At 39.5% G+C, this 11455-nt stretch overlaps 1 non-coding gene across 1 annotated transcript; it reads left to right on the forward strand.

Annotated features, from left to right (window-relative positions):
- The first annotated feature begins 260 nt into the window (after positions 1-260).
- Positions 261-346, forward strand: TRNAY-GUA (transfer RNA tyrosine (anticodon GUA)). Its single transcript is given in 2 exon segments — positions 261-297; positions 311-346. It is a non-coding gene; the product is annotated as a tRNA-Tyr (tRNA).
- Positions 347-11455: the final 11109 nt, after the last annotated feature.

The raw sequence follows: 11455 nt of genomic DNA on the forward strand, positions 1-11455 counted from the left end.
GATGGCGGGCGAGTCGCCACTGGCGCGGCGGTTATGACGTGGCGCGAAGCTGCCCATCAGCACGGCTCTTTGGGGAGATTAAAGGCCGATGGGGTTGTACGGGTGGCTGTTCAACAACGCCAGCGAACAAAGACTCTGTTCGGTAACGATCGCAATTAACACACATTAAAAATGTAAATCGACGACGGCAAGGCCTGTAAGTGGTGACATCGAGTATGGTTAGCTTTAAGTAGGCGTGCAGGGCGGCAACACTCGTGGCGCCTTCGATAGCTCAGTTGGTAGAGCGGAGGACTGTAGAGGAAGTGCTGAGATCCTTAGGTCGCTGGTTCGACTCCGGCTCGAAGGATGCGTAGTTTTTTATAACAATTATTTATCTTTTAAAATTTTCTAAAAGACAATGTATTTGTATTCTTTCTTCCTCCAAGTAAAAAAAAATAAATCATTGCTATTTTTATATTACCGAACGAAAACTAAACTATGGCCCAGGGAAGAGCTGTGGTCTGTCGCCATGGGAAAGGGAGGTTGTGAACCTCCAGCACTGAACACGTGCCCGCCACGACCCTGACCATGGCGAGCGGACTGAGAAACGAACGAACGAGAACGAACACTTTTTTTCCCAGGAGATGCGGGGATCCTGATGTCGCTCGTTTGACTACAGCTCAAAGAATGCAAATATTTTAATAAGTTTTCCCCATTATTTTACAAAGCTTAGTTTAGTCTTTCATCCTCAAAGTGCAACATTTTTTTAACTTTACCAAACTAAAATTAAAAACGATTTTAAACAGTTTATTTCCCCAGGTAAGGCCCCACTGAGCCATGCCGTTCATTTAAGAAATAACCTGACTCTCAAAGATGATCGCTCAACGAAGTGTGGATTGTCATCACCATAGTGTGGGGAGTTATAGCAACAGGCAATTCATCTGAACGCACGTTGATTCTCAATGCGGAGGGAAAACTAAACTAATTTTTTATTTTATATTCTTGGTTCTTTCGGTAAAGTCACGTAGAAGGGAAACAATAAAATAATAATAATATTAAACAATACAATTCTCACGACGTTTCGACTGCAACACAAGCAATCATCATCAGGTGTGAAAACCACAGCAAGAAAATTTGAAAAAAGTGGCGGGTTATTTTTTAACGTTAGCACCACGGAGAGAGATTTGACAGTTTGTTCAGATGGACGAGTCCATCTATGTTCGAAAAAGAGGAGGGGGAGACGAAAATAATGGATGCGGTCTGAAAGCCACCGTAAGCGTGAACAATCAATTAAGACCCGAAATGGTTTATCAAATCCTTCCAATGATTTCTAAGCCAGAATCCATCTTCTCGGTTGAAATTGTCTCTGTGTTTGTATATGTGGATAGCCTCATGAACGAATCTCTCATGGTAGCCAGATGGCTTGCAAAGAACCTCTGTCATGTGAGCCTACTCGCAGTGATCTACCACGGCCGAGGTGTTGGTCCTACCGTGTTTTAGGTTGTTATTATTATTACACGCCTTTTACTATTATTATTACACGTCTTTTACTATTATTATTACACGCCTTTTACTATTATTATTACACGCCTTTTACTATTATTATTACACGCCTTTTACTATTATTATTACACGTCTTTTACTATTATTATTACACGCCTTTTACTATTATTATTACACGCCTTTTACTATTATTATTACACGCCTTTTACTATTATTATTACACGCCTTTTACTATTATTATTACACGCCTTTTACTATTATTATTACACGTCTTTTACTATTATTATTACACGCCTTTTACTATTATTATTACACGCCTTTTACTATTATTATTACACGCCTTTTACTATTATTATTACACGTCTTTTACTATTATTATTACACGCCTTTTACTATTATTATTACACGCCTTTTACTATTATTATTACACGTCTTTTACTATTATTATTACACGTCTTTTACTATTATTATTACACGTCTTTTACTATTATTATTACACGCCTTTTACTATTATTATTACACGCCTTTTACTATTATTATTACACGCCTTTTACTATTATTATTACACGTCTTTTACTATTATTATTACACGTCTTTTACTATTATTATTACACGCCTTTTACTACTATTATTATTACACACCTTTTACTATTATTATTACACACCTTTTACTATTATTATTACACGCCTTTTACTACTATTATTATTACACGCCTTTTACTATTATTATTACACGCCTTTTACTATTATTATTACACGTCTTTTACTATTATTATTACACGTCTTTTACTATTATTATTACACGCCTTTTACTATTATTACACGCCTTTTACTATTATTACACCCCTTTTACTATTATTATTACACGCCTTTTACTACTATTATTATTACACGCCTTTTACTATTATTATTACACGCCTTTTACTATTATTATTACACGCCTTTTACTATTATTATTACACGCCTTTTACTATTATTATTACACGTCTTTTACTATTATTATTACACGTCTTTTACTATTATTATTACACGCCTTTTACTATTATTACACGCCTTTTACTACTATTATTATTACACACCTTTTACTATTATTATTACACGCCTTTTACTACTATTATTATTACACGCCTTTTACTATTATTATTACACGCCTTTTACTATTATTATTACACGTCTTTTACTATTATTATTACACGTCTTTTACTATTATTATTACACGCCTTTTACTATTATTACACGCCTTTTACTACTATTATTATTACACACCTTTTACTATTATTATTACACGCCTTTTACTACTATTATTATTACACGCCTTTTACTATTATTATTACACGCATTTTACTATTATTATTACACGCCTTTTACTATTATTATTACACGCCTTTTACTATTATTATTACACGCCTTTTACTATTATTATTACACGCCTTCTACTATTATTACATGCCTTTTACTATTATTATTACACGCCTTTTACTATTATTATTACACACCTTTTACTATTATTACACGCCTTTCACTATTATTATTACACGCCTTTTACTATTATTATTACACGCCTTCTACTATTATTACATGCCTTTTACTATTATTATTACACGCCTTTTACTATTATTATTACACACCTTTTACTATTATTACGCGCCTTTTACTATTATTATTACACGCCTTTACTATTATTATTACACGCCTTTTACTATTATTATTACACGCCTTTTACTATTATTATTACACACCTTTTACTATTATTATTACACGCCGTTTACTATTATTACACGCCTTTTACTATTATTATTACACGCCTTTTACTATTATTATTACACGCCTTTTACTATTATTATTACACGCCTTTTACTATTATTACACGCCTTTTACTATTATTATTACATGCCTTCTACTATTATTATTATTACACACCTTTTACTATTATTATTACACGCCTTTTACTATTATTATTACACGCCTTTTACTATTATTATTACACGCCTTTTACTATTATTATTATTACACGCCTTTTACTATTATTATTACACGCCTTTTACTATTATTATTACACGCCTTTTACTATTATTATTACACGCCTTTTACTATTATTATTACACGCCTTTTACTATTATTACTACACGCCTTTTACTATTATTATTACACGCCTTTTACTATTATTATTACACGCCTTTTACTATTATTACTACACGCCTTTTACTATTATTATTACACGCCTTTTACTATTATTATTACACGCCTTTTACTATTATTATTACATGCCTTTTACTATTATTATTACACGCCTTTTACTATTATTATTACACGTCTTTTACTATTATTATTACACGTCTTTTACTATTATTATTACACGCCTTTTACTATTATTACACGCCTTTTACTACTATTATTATTACACACCTTTTACTATTATTATTACACGCCTTTTACTACTATTATTATTACACGCCTTTTACTATTATTATTACACGCATTTTACTATTATTATTACACGCCTTTTACTATTATTATTACACGCCTTTTACTATTATTATTACACGCCTTTTACTATTATTATTACACGCCTTCTACTATTATTACATGCCTTTTACTATTATTATTACACGCCTTTTACTATTATTATTACACACCTTTTACTATTATTACACGCCTTTCACTATTATTATTACACGCCTTTTACTATTATTATTACACGCCTTCTACTATTATTACATGCCTTTTACTATTATTATTACACGCCTTTTACTATTATTATTACACACCTTTTACTATTATTATTACGCGCCTTTTACTATTATTATTACACGCCTTTACTATTATTATTACACGCCTTTTACTATTATTATTACACGCCTTTTACTATTATTATTACACACCTTTTACTATTATTATTACACGCCGTTTACTATTATTACACGCCTTTTACTATTATTATTACACGCCTTTTACTATTATTATTACACGCCTTTTACTATTATTATTACACGCCTTTTACTATTATTACACGCCTTTTACTATTATTATTACATGCCTTCTACTATTATTATTACACACCTTTTACTATTATTATTACACGCCTTTTACTATTATTATTACACGCCTTTTACTATTATTATTACACGCCTTTTACTATTATTATTACACGCCTTTTACTATTATTATTACACGCCTTTTACTATTATTATTACACGCCTTTTACTATTATTATTACACGCCTTTTACTATTATTACTACACGCCTTTTACTATTATTATTACACGCCTTTTACTATTATTATTACACGCCTTTTACTATTATTACTACACGCCTTTTACTATTATTATTACACGCCTTTTACTATTATTATTACACGCCTTTTACTATTATTATTACATGCCTTTTACTATTATTATTACACGCCTTTTACTATTATTATTACACGCCTTTTACTATTATTATTACACGCCTTTTACTATTATTATTACACGCTTTTTACTATTATTATTACACGCCTTTTACTATTATTATTACACGCCTTTTACTATTATTATTACAAGTCTTTTACTATTATTATTACACGCCTTTTACTATTATTATTACACGCCTTTTACTATTATTATTACACGCCTTTTACTATTATTATTACACGCCTTTTACTATTATTATTACACGCCTTCTACTATTATTATTACATGCCTTTTACTATTATTATTACACGCCTTTTACTATTATTATTACACGCCTTTTACTATTATTACACGCCTTTTACTATTATTATTACACGCCTTTTACTATTATTATTACACGCTTTTTACTATTATTATTACACGCTTTTTACTATTATTATTACACGCCTTTTACTATTATTATTACACACCTTTTACTATTATTACTACACGCCTTTTACTATTGTTATTACACGCCTTTTACTATTATTATTATTACACGCCTTTTACTATTATTATTACACGCCTTTTACTATTATTACACGCCTTTTACTATTATTATTACACGCTTTTTACTATTATTATTACACGCCTTTTACTATTATTATTACACGCCTTATACTATTATTATTACACGCTTTTTACTATTATTACACGCTTTTTACTATTACACGCCTTTTACTATTATTATTACACGCCTTTTACTATTATTATTACACGCCTTTTACTATTATTATTACACGCCTTTTACTATTATTATTACACGCTTTTTACTATTATTATTACACGCCTTTTACTATTATTATTACACGCCTTTTACTATTATTACTACACGCCTTTTACTATTATTACATGCTTTTTACTATTATTACACGCCTTTTACTATTATTATTACACGCCTTTTACTATTATTATTACACGCCTTTTACGATTATTATTACACGCCTTTTACTATTATTACACGCCTTTTACTATTATTATTACACGCCTTTTACTATTATTTACACGCCTTTTACTATTATTATTACACGCCTTTTACTATTATTATTACACGCCTTTTACTATTATTATTACACGCCTTTTACTATTATTACACGCCTTTTACTATTATTATTACACACCTTTTACTATTATTATTACACGCCTTTTACTATTATTATTACACGCCTTTTACTATTATTTACACGCCTTTTACTATTATTATTACACGCCTTTTACTATTATTATTACACGCCTTTTACTATTATTATTACACGCCTTTTACTATTATTATTACACACCTTTTACTATTATTATTACACGCCTTTTACTATTATTATTACACACCTTTTACTATTATTACACACCTTTTACTATTATTATTACACGCTTTTATTTAACTTACTCTGTTGCATCCTCAAGTCTGTTGTCTCCTCAAATCTTCTAACACAATTTTAACTCACTTCCCAATGTCGTTTCGACTGCAAACTTGGTAAACGTCATACTGATGACAATACTATATTCTATCATGAAAAATTTTAAAAAAATGTTTTTTAATCAATCTTGGGTCTAATTGTCCACGCTCAACTGACGTTGGCTGTAAATCACCACGGTCTATGACGTTGTGGCAAGCTTCGGAGCCACTTGCTGGAGTCGTGGAGTCGTGCCCTTGCTGCTCGTGCGGCACACTTCACTTGACACGACTGCTCCACCGCCGACGCTTGTTGGGTCTGGAGCGAGCGGGGGAGTTGGTGGGCCTCTGTGTGTGCAAGATCCGAATGTGGGTTCACAGCTCCCCCCCCCCCACCGCCCTCCTTTGGGGTCGTCCATAAATGACGTCACGCACCTGGGGGGGGGGGTCAGACATTTGTGACGGTTGTGTGACGAGGGGGGGGGGGGCGGGGGTTTGAGAAATGTGACGTCACATCAAAATGCGCAACTTTAAATATATATAGAATTGTTATAACACTAATTGTTATAATAACACTCCTACAACATCAGAGTGCAGCGCCACATTAAATACGCACTACAATGACAATAGTTTAAAGCGATTTGAAGCATGTTTTATTTTTTGGGGGGGGGGCAGAGCTTTGTGACGTCATTTTTGAGGGGGGTCTGACTTTTTGTGACGCCGCGTGACGTCATTTATGAACGGCCCCATAAGTCACGACCCTGGTCTGGAGCGAGGTGGTGGCTATTATTATTACGGACGTCGTTCCACTCCGTCAAACCAGCGGCGGCGTTCCTCCCGATCTGGGTGAGATTCGAGGATGGGTGACAGCAGGGAGCGCCATAGCAGAGGGGAGAGACTCCCCGAGTTAAATCATCGGGGTGGCATTAATAATGCTTTCATTTTATAGAATCGTCGTTCGTGCAATTGGATCCCATAACGCTGCACGATCATCCAGTCCCGTTCACAGATAATAAAAAAAACAATCCCCCCTACTATTTAGCAAATGTAAAAAAAACATGAATACATAAATAACGAGGTAAAATATATATACGTGCAACAAAAAAATAATCTCAGAGAAAATACGTTTACATAAATAAATAAAACCAGTTCGGTCTCCATAACCCAACCCGCAATCCCAACATTTCGCCGGATTTTGGAGAATCCTCACTGGAGGCGTGGTGGTGGTGGAGTAGCCACAAAGTCACGAACCAGTTGGACAATAATGTAAACGCATATTTTCCAGCGTATGCCAGGTAAAACAAAGAGGCACTTAGTTCTGATTTTAATAAGTTAATTGATTTGACGGATTTTGTACCATTGCTGTTACGTGCGTGTTTTTTGATGGCTGATGATGTTTTATTCTAGAGGTAACAGCAGGCGGCGCTAACAGCGTTTGGCATCCCCTCCCGCTGGATACTTTTTGTAACAGGGAAATCAGTCCGTGCAGAATTGGGTGATGTCTCCACACACACCACGCGCACACACACACACGAAGCAAATGCGTGTACGGTAGTCCACAGGCCTGTCGAGTTTCCGGACCGATAGTATCCAGCAGCATTTGTTAATACATCAAACTCTCTCTCTGTGTCGGGTTTGACCCCCTGGGTCTCATCTCTGAGATTGAAAAATAAAATTCTTTAAAAAACTTCATATTGTGTTTAGTGTTGCTGTCCCCCCCCTCCCGCACCTCCGATTAATGTGGTTGGCTATGTACGGTGCAAAAGAAGTTCAACATACACAGTGTAGTGTATAGTGTAGTGTATTGTAGTGTATAATGTAATGTATATAGTGTAGTTGTGTATTGTGTTTAGTTTGGGTGGGTGGGCAGGTGAGTGAGTGTGGGTGGGTGGGCAGGTGAGTGTGGATGGGTGTGCAGGTGAGTGAGTGTGGGTGGGTGAGTGAGTGTGGGTGGGCAGGTGAGTGTGGGTGGGTGGGCATGTGAGTGTGGGTGGGCAGGTAAGTGTGGGTGGGTGGGCATGTGAGTGAGTGTGGGTGGGTGGGAAGGTGAGTGTGGGTGGGCAGGTGAGTGTGGGTGGGTGAGTGAGTGTGGGTGGGTGGGCAGGTGAGTGTGGGTGGGCAGGTGAGTGTGGGTGGGCAGGTGTGGGTGGGTGGGTGAGTGTGGGTGGGTGGGCAGGTGAGGGTGGGTGGGCAGGTGAGTGTGGGTGGGCAGGTGAGTGTGGGTGGGTGAGTGTGGGTGGGTGGGCACCTAACCCAATCTCACCTAACCCACTCACTCACCTAACCCACTCTCACCTAACCCACTCACCCAACCCACTCTCACCCAACCCACTCTCACCCAACCCACTCTCACCTAACCCACTCTCACCTAACCCACTTACTCACCTAACCCACTCACTCTCACCCAACCTACTTACTGACTCATCCACTCACTCTCTCACCCAATCCACCCTCTCACTCACGCAGGCACCCACCCACCCCACCATACATCACCAGCTAGGCTTGTGTACGAACACAAACGAAATCGAGGATGGTTGTGGTACATTTCTCATGCGTCAGTTATTTTACACGCTTTTATTTAACTCACTCTGTTGTATCCTCAAATCTTGTAACTCAATTTTAACTCACTTCCCAATGTGGTATCGACTGCAAACTTGGTATACTCATGTCATACTGATGACAATACTATATTCTATCGTTACAAATAAAAAATATATTTTTAAACATTATTTTTTACATGTTATGTTTCGTCTTGGGTCTAATTGTCCACGCTCAACTCACGTTGGCTGTAAATCACCACGGTCGCCTTACGTTGTGGCAAGCTTCGGGGCCACTTCCTGGAGTCGTGGAGTTGTGCCATTACTCGTGCGGCACATTTAATTAAAGCGTGATTTAAAAACTAAAGTATGTTTTAAATATCACTTCTTTCACAAAGAGACCGTGCCTTGTGTGTGTTAACGGTCACGAAGCGCCCAGGATAGACGTTCGTTGAGCCAATGGGCGGCGACCACCGACAACGTGGGGGTGAGCGGCCGAGCGTTGGGAGTGAACGGAGAGGAACACCGTCGTCGGCCTGCGGACGACATTCTTAAATCCGCACGCAGCACGTGTCTGCGTGGAACTTCCTTGGCACCGTACGTCGGCCACCGTCGCTCGTCGGAGGCGCGGAGCAAGGAGAACAACACGAAACACGCAGAGCAGTTGTAAAGAGACGAGTCCGTCGGTGGAGACGACGATGATTGACAAGTGCCGAGCTTCCCAGTGGCTTCCCAATATCGGGAAGAGCGTTCGAGACGGCCGCGGAAGTGAATCTGAAAGTGCCGCACGATGACGACGATGATGATGACGATGATGACGACGATGATGATGATGATTCGGTGACCACCGTCTTTGTTTGACGGCAACCAAGAGGCGCTGCTGCTGCTGCGAGGATGACCACTATTGTAGTGCGTATTTAATGTGCCGCTGCACTCTGATGTTGCAGGAGAAAACATTTATTAAAAAGTCTATTTAATTAAGTAGAACGTGTTGTCTATATTTAAAGTTGCGAATTTTGATGTGACGTCACATTTCTCACTCCCCCCCTCCCGTCGTCACACATCGTCACAAATGTCTGTTACCCCCCCCCCCGCCCTACGTGCGTGACGTCATTTATGGACGGCCCTTCTAGCTCCTTGACATCAGCGAGGCATGAATAGGGGGCCCGGGGCACGTGACCCCTTTGTTCCCCCCACCCGAATCCGCTTCTGGGCAGGAGCTCTCCGTGTGACGAGGAACGTGCAAGCGAACTCGTCATGCCTTGTGATCACAGGTGTGCTGCTGTCACGTGGCCCACGTGTGTACAGTCTCCCACGGGGTCCACGTGTGTACAGTCTCCCACGTGTGTACAGTCTCCCACGTGGCCCACGGGTGTACAGTCTCCCACGTGGCCCACGGGTGTACAGTCTCCCACGGGTGTACAGTCTCCCACGGGTGTACAGTCTCCCACGGGTGTACAGTCTCCCACGGGTGTACAGTCTCCCACGTGGCCCACGTGTGTACAGTCTCCCACGGGGTCCACGTGTGTACAGTCTCCCACGTGTGTACAGTCTCCCACGTGGCCCACGTGTGTACAGTTTCCCACGTGGCCCACGTGTGTACAGTCTCCCACGTGGCCCACGTGTGTACAGTCTCCCTCGGGGTCCACGTGTGTACAGTCTCCCACGTGTGTACAGTCTCTCACGTGGCCCACGGGTGATCAGGAAGCGAACCTCAGCCACCACCCGTCCTGGACTTGCCAACGAAGCAAAAATTCAAAATCGGGACCAAAAAAAAATAACTGTGGCAAGTGACACTGATTTTAAATAAATACAAATAAATATTTGCTCGGACATGGCCATATAAAGCGTGCGGGAGCGGTGTGGAGGCGAGAGGAGCGGTCGACTGCTTAGGGATCGCCAGTGCCGAGAAAAGCAGCGACATCGGCGGTGGTCGAGCAGCCGCACGGAGTCGCCCACGCGGGCCTTGGGACGACGCCGTTGGGAGAAGCGCGGTGCTTCCCACACCCACGCACGGTCCCTTTAAGAGACGCGCGTGGGTGTGTCCGTACCCTGTCCCTTTAAGAGAAGTCTGTGTGTGGCCATGTGTCCTGGTCCCTTTAAGAGACGCGCGTGGGTGTGTCCGTATCCTGTCCCTTTAAGAGACACGTCTGTGTGGCTTTACCCTGTCCCTTTAAGGGATAGGTATGTGTGTTTGTACCCTGTTCTTTCAAGAGACGGGTCTTTGGGCATGTGTGCTGGTCCCTTTAAGATACATGTGTGTGTACCCTGGTCCCTTTAAGAGACAGGTGTCATGGCCCCTTTCAGAGACACGTCTGTAACCATGTACCCTGGTACCTTTAATAAAACACGTGTTTGAGTTTGTGTCCTAGTCCCTTTAAGAGACACGTGTGTCTGTCTGTGTACTGGTCCCTTTAAGAGAAGTGTATGAGCATGCGTCCTGGTCCCTTTAAGAGACCTGTGTGTGTGCAGGAGGATGTGGAGCTGAGTGGACTTGCCGATGACTGGTACCAGCGGTGTCAAGGTCGGCCTCTGTGGAGGAGGCTCGTGAAGGACGCTACTGGGCAGTTGGAGGCAGTCGCCCTCCTGCAACAACGGAGGGCGGAGGAGCGACG

This window comes from Petromyzon marinus, chromosome 57, assembly GCF_048934315.1.
Source record: "Petromyzon marinus isolate PM22_M1 ecotype Great Lakes invasive population chromosome 57, UKy_Petmar_22M1.pri1.0, whole genome shotgun sequence".
NCBI classification, from domain to species: Eukaryota; Metazoa; Chordata; class Hyperoartia; order Petromyzontiformes; family Petromyzontidae; genus Petromyzon; species Petromyzon marinus.